We start from the raw sequence: 6,617 nt of genomic DNA on the forward strand, positions 1-6,617 counted from the left end.
TTTGTAGCTCTAGAAAATCAAGCCTGAGACGAAAGTATATTCCAAAAGTATAGATAATGATGTTTGTTTTCTAATCCATGGTAAAAGAACAAATTCTTCTTTGAATACTAAATATGATTACCAAATCATGGTATAAGTTCTTGAGTAAACTTTAACACCGGGCCTTAAAAAGCATTAACAGTAAACTTGTTAGGAAAGATTTATCAATCTTTATTATAATAGCACCATACTGATTTATTCCTACTGTATATTAACATGGTGCTTCTTTTATTATCCCTCCTTCCCTCTCTTCTTCCCTTCTTCCTGTCTCTCATTCTTTCTCTTTGCTTGTGACAATATACCTCATTGTCAATGATGTCTTTATAGTCATTCATTCTCTAGGAAACAAAGAACTGTGATTATATATAAAATCTGGGTCTGCCTAGCATGAAATAACCTTGCACTTATTTTTTCTTTTCTTTCAATAAATAAAGCCAGGAACAGTGATGTAAGTAGGTCTCCTGTAGCTTGGTGCTCTAAATGTTCTGCAACATGGCGGGAAACTTGAGTGAAATGAGGCAGATCAATATAGCTGTCCTCAGAAACTGTTGTGATTCTTTCTTGCTGTTACCCATGAAACAGCTTGTGTTCATTGATGATTCTTTTGCTGGCAGCACAAAGTTGCATGCAGTTACTTTAAAGAAACTGGAGAAAACTGACAAGGACTGTGGACCTGTACATCTTAGAGTCTTATTCTTCACTAACCAGCATGGGCTCTCAACACCAGTCAGATCAAAAGATGACTTCACTGCTGTGTTTCTCATGCCCCAGAATGCTCAATCCAATCAAGAATAACACTAAAAGTGCCCTCTGGAGCATTTGTCATGAGCATTCATGTAAATATACATAGTCTCTGCCATCTTGATGTTTTTCTTCTAAAGGAAGGCAAATCAAACTTCTTTCAATGGCTTGTTTGCATCTTGTCCCATCACAGAGAACTGGCAGTCCTGTTTGAGCAGACATGCTGTGGCCTCAGACAGACCAAGAATAATTGGAAGTTAATTTACCGTGGAAATCTTAATGATATTTGAAATCACAGATGTGTGCTTTGGGAAGATAACAGGAGGAATATTCAGAGCAGGCAAACAGGCACATCACAAATGACAATCATGTTTTGTTTTGCTTTTTTGCTCATGAGCTGCAACCATGATTGATGCTCCTTTTTAACTAAGGTCACGTTACTTGTTTGCACATGAGGAAAAGGAATTATGTAATGGCATCAAGACTGCTTTGTTCTCTCTACCTCTAGTTCACCAGGCTTGGTTGTCAGCCATTTGTTGACCCAGAAATGGGTTCAAATTGCTGTTCTTTCTGCCTTTAAATCTCACAGAGGCTCAAAGAGTACTCAAGAGCTAAGCTTCTTGCAAATTAACTGTTTTCTTATCTTAGTAAAAGGTGATAGTGAGGCAAGTATCAAATAGCTTAATGCCTTACTGGTAAGTGTAGCTGTTGTTGTGTCTATTTTTAGGTGCAATTGAGTCAATACTGACTCATAGACCCTATACACAAAAGATTGGAACAGTGCTCAGTCCTGTGACAATCTCACAATTGTTGCTACATTTGAGTCCATTGCTATTGCAACTGTGCCAATCGAGCTCATTAGGGGTCTTCTTCAACAATCAAGTTTTTATCATCTGCATATCACAGGTTGTTAATGAGTTTTCCTCCAATCCTGATGCCAGGTTGTTCTTCACATAATCCAGTACCTCACATTATTTGCTCAGCATACAGTTTGAAAGACTACAACCCTGGGACACACCTTCCCTATTTTTAAACCATGTGATGTTCGCTTGTTCTATTTGAATACCTGCCTCTTGGTCTATGTACAGGTTCATCAAGAGCACATTAACTGTTCTGAAATACACATTCTCTGTAATGTTGTCCATAGCTTGTCATGATCCACACAGTCAAAAGCATTTGCTTAGTTAATAAAGCACACAGAAACATCTTTCTGGCATTCTCTGCTTTCATCCAAGATCCGTCTGATGTCAGTAATGATTTCCCTCATTCCACATCCTCTTCTGAATCTGGCTTGAACCTCTAGCAGTTCTCTGTCAATCTATAGTTTCAGCCATGTTTGTATTATCTTTAGCCAAATTTTACTTGCATGCAATATTAATATTGTCTGATGATTTCTACATTCTGTTGGGTCATCTCTCTTTGGAATGGGCACAAATATGGATCTGTTCAAGTCAGTTGCCCAGGTAGTTGTCGTCCAGATTTCTCAGCATAGATGACTGAGTGCATTGAGTGCCGCATTACTTTGTTGAAAGATTTCTATTTGCATTTCATCAATTCCTGGTACTCATTTCATCCATTTGTTTTAGCGTCTGTTTGCTGGAGAGAAAATTTCAGAGTCTCTTCTGGCATCCATTTTGGCCTTTTCTTTGTTTGCTCACTTTTTAATGACCTTGTGCTTTCTTCCTGATGATGTTCTTAATGTCATCCCACAATTCTTCAGGTCTTCAATAATTAGTGCCTAATGAATCAATTCTATTCCTGAGATTGTCTCTGTTCAAGGTCATACTTTAGCTTTCACAGACTTCTTTTAATTTTCTTCAGCTTCAGTCTAAACTTGCAAAGGGCAATTAATGTTCTGTTTCACTGTCTGCCTCTGGCCTTCTTTTGGCAGATAATATGGAGTTTTATATCATCTCTTCCCACAAGTGTACTCAACTAAGATTTTAGTGTATTCCATCTGGTGAGGTACATGTGTATAGTCATCTTTTATGTTATTTAGTAAAGATGTTTGAAATTAATAAGTCATAGGTCTTTCAAAATTCCATCATGCAATCTCCAACATAATTTCTATCACTAAGACTATATTTTCCAAATACTTTCTTTCCAACCTTGGCATTCTAATCAACAGCATTTATAAATATATCTTGGTTGTACATTTGATCAATTTCAGAATAAAGAAGTTGGTATAATTCTTCAGTTTCATCATTACTAGCTCTAGTGATTGGTGCTTAAATTTTAATAATAGTGGTATCAGCTGTTGTTGTTGTTGTTGTTAGGTGTCATTGAGCTGGTACCGACTCATAGCGATCCTATGTACAACAGAACAGAACACTGCCCGAACCTGAGCCAACCTCACTATTGTTACCATGCTTGAGCCCATTGATGTTACCACTTTGCCAATCCATCTCACTGGGGGTCTTCCTCTTTATTCTCTGACCCTCTAACCTTACCAAACATGTTATCCTTCTACAGTAACTGGTCCCTCCTGACAATATGTCCAAAGTATGAGAAATGAAGTTTGGTCATCCTGGCCTCCAAGGAGCACTCTGGCTGCAGTTCTTCCGACACAGATCTGTTAGTTCTTTTGGCAACCCATGGCAATTACAATATTCTCCTCCAACATCATAACTCAAATGCATCAATTCTTCTGCAGTCTTCTTTATTCACTGTCCAGCTTTCACATGCATATGAGGTTATTGAAAATACCGTGGCTTGGGTCAGGCGTACCTTAGTCCTCAAACTGACATCTTTGCTCTTCAACATTTTAAAAAGGTCCTGTGCAGCAAGTTTGCCTAATGCAGGACATAGTTTGATTTCTTGACTGCTGCTTCCATGACCCTGCTCTAGATATTACTATTTCTTTAGTCATATACAACAATACACAGATTACTAATTGTTTTATTTCCTCAATAGAACAAGAGTTCATTATTGAAAAAATATTGAATATCTCTTGAGCTAAATAATTTTTCCACCTAACTGATGATTCAAAGTTGAGACTATTTTTCTGAAAGTTAGTGATGGGAATTCTTCTAAAGACTAACTTTCTTTATACTTTTTAATATCTTTCATAATCTGGCTTACCTACCCAGAAATAACTTGCATTTCTGCCCCTTATATTCCCTACTTTCAGTATCTTAGCATTTCTTGGGTTTCCTGAGTACATCATGCTTCTTTCAACTGTGAGGTCTGTGCACACATTCCTCCATAGACCTGAAATGCTTGCTTCCACCACAAATCCCTCTTTGGTGTTGGTGAAATCTTTCCTTAGCCTCCAAACCAAGTTAATAGCTCCAGTTTTATACTCATAGAACTGATAAAAAGGGTCTTCAAAATGTGCATCGAAAATGGAAATAACTGCCTTCCAAGACTAAGACTCAGTGGGAATACATGAGCAGACATGTGCTCTGACTGGTGACCACATTGTTCACTGATAAGGGGAAGTGAGGGAACAACAATAATGAAGCTGCAAGCTAAGTCCAACCATGTTCAATAGACTCCTGCGAACTCAGGTGGAAACCTAGTTGGCCAGCAATATGGCAAGACCTGGGTACTCCTGGGCCCAGAGTCAGTGACATAGCCACAGAGGACTAGAGTGGAGAATTAAGCATCCAGCTGATAAGAGAGGGCATACACACAAAAGAACACCCACACTTGCAGATAATACCCACTTTACCTGGATTCAATTTCTGGATGATCAGACCTTAACTAGAAGAAGAAAGAAGAAAAAAAGAGCAATCTGATCCAATTTGATGAATTTGACCTACACCTATGGATGCAGTAGCTCAAAAGTGGGAACAAATCTTTACAGCAAGGATCAATCCCACTCCCTCAGTACACAGGGTAGACAGGGATGGGCAACTTGGACATTGGCTACCCAAAATGGGGGGAAGAGGCTACAAAGGCAAGAAGTGACTGGCTTACAAGCTTTCAAGAGGGAGCCTAGATCCAGAGGGTGTGTAGGAAGGTAGAATCTCCACTGACTAGTATTCAATCTGTCTGGGCGGGACTGATGTAAGGAGATGGGGATAGTACTCATGTGGTACTAAAATTATTTTAAATTAGAAAAGAAAATGGAAATACAAGATAATGGACTTTTTCGAAGCCCTCTAATATGTCCATGTTGTATTAATACTTATTTGTGGACTTAAAAAAAAATTGTCTGTCTCCCCCAAGTCTGATAGTGCTATCAGAAAAAGAATCTGTTCTATTGTGCTTTAAATTGCAGATCTAGCATTTAGCAGTGTGCTTGACATACATAATAAGAATTCAGTAAGTATTTGCTGGAGGAATAAATGACTTTGATTTTTAGGATATTATCAAAGTATTCTCCAAGACAGGAAGTCAATCAACATTATGCTTGTAAAAGAGCCTTAATAAAAAATGAACAGGTTAGAAATTAATTATCTATGAAACACTGCGATCTAATGTATCATGTGCACTTGACTTTACCTCCTCTGATAAATGTATCTTTTATGTAATAACATATACAAGGGGACTTCAAAGCGTTCATAGAATAATGGAATTAAAAGATATTGGAATTTTTCCATGCACTCTTCGAAGCTCCTTCAGACTCTGGAAGGGCCAGGGGGTAAGGGTTCTAAGTATCCTATTTTCAGTGACACACTAATAGAATGAGATGTTCTGCATGTGGTCTATCATAGGCAAAAAATGTAAAACTGAGAGAAGAATCAGTTTATACACTCACTGATTCTTTAGGGACTATGTTGACACTGGGAACTCTTACTGTGAAGTCTAGCAGACAGTCCATAGAAGAAAAGATATTCTTCCTTCAACAACTATCCATCCAACTCTGTGGCACCTGAAGCCTCTTTGACTAGTAAAAGTTGTCTACCCCCAACCAGTTTTGTAGACTTGCCTCCTCATGCAACAGCAAAATATATGAAATAACTGCACTAAGCTCGCTCCACACACCAATTTTTCCCCCGTCTGTTTAAAATATCTATCAAACACCTCAGTTGCTCTTTTCTCCTACCACAAAATGAGATTAACATCTACTAACCTTAAAGGAACATTTCTAGAGCACAATGAATCAAAGAGCTGAGAAATTGCATATATGCGTTATTATAAAAATGTCTAAGGTGATTAAGAATGAATTCACTTCAGCTTCACAAATCTTTTCAGCTTTGTAACATCATAGAAAAGTTAGCAAAAATAAAATACTTCGTGACATTTCTCAGAAAATAAAGGCAAAAACTGTATTTCAAAGAAATAATAAAATGTCACCAAGAAAAATGTAGAGCAAAAGATTTAAAATAAGATTCCTAAAACTTGAAAATAATCCCTTTTTATGCCTCAGTAATAGTAATGATGATTTTGAAAATGATTAATAATAGCATGAAGTACTCAAAGAATACGAGCATTAATTACAGTATTCATGAATAATGTTGTGTATAATTGGAACTGCAACTTTATTTGAGATAAAATACTTTTTCTAAAACTGAAGTCTTATAGGAAAATGAATTCCATGTCTCATGAAGACAGTTGTCCTCTCTTTGTGTTCTTAGCTTCATTTATTGTAAACAATGCACAAAAAAAAGCACACTGTTAAATTATGTTTTCATTTTTCTTTTTTGAATTTGTTAGCTCTTGATTAATGCATACTTTAGTTCCTACCTTTGTATAGACATATTTCAAGTGTTTTTCTTTTGATAGATAGTTATGGTTCCTTATATGTCTGAACCAAACACTTGGACAACATTGAGAAATTTAGCAATGAATTTGAGATACGTGACCTACAGTACACATTTTCAGCAAACTATGGTTTGTCTGTTCCTATTTACATTAAGACAGAATTTACATATGTTGCTTAATTTACA

This window comes from Chrysochloris asiatica, unplaced genomic scaffold (genome assembly GCF_000296735.1).
Source record: "Chrysochloris asiatica unplaced genomic scaffold, ChrAsi1.0 scaffold00030, whole genome shotgun sequence".
Lineage (NCBI taxonomy): Eukaryota > Metazoa > Chordata > Mammalia > Afrosoricida > Chrysochloridae > Chrysochloris > Chrysochloris asiatica.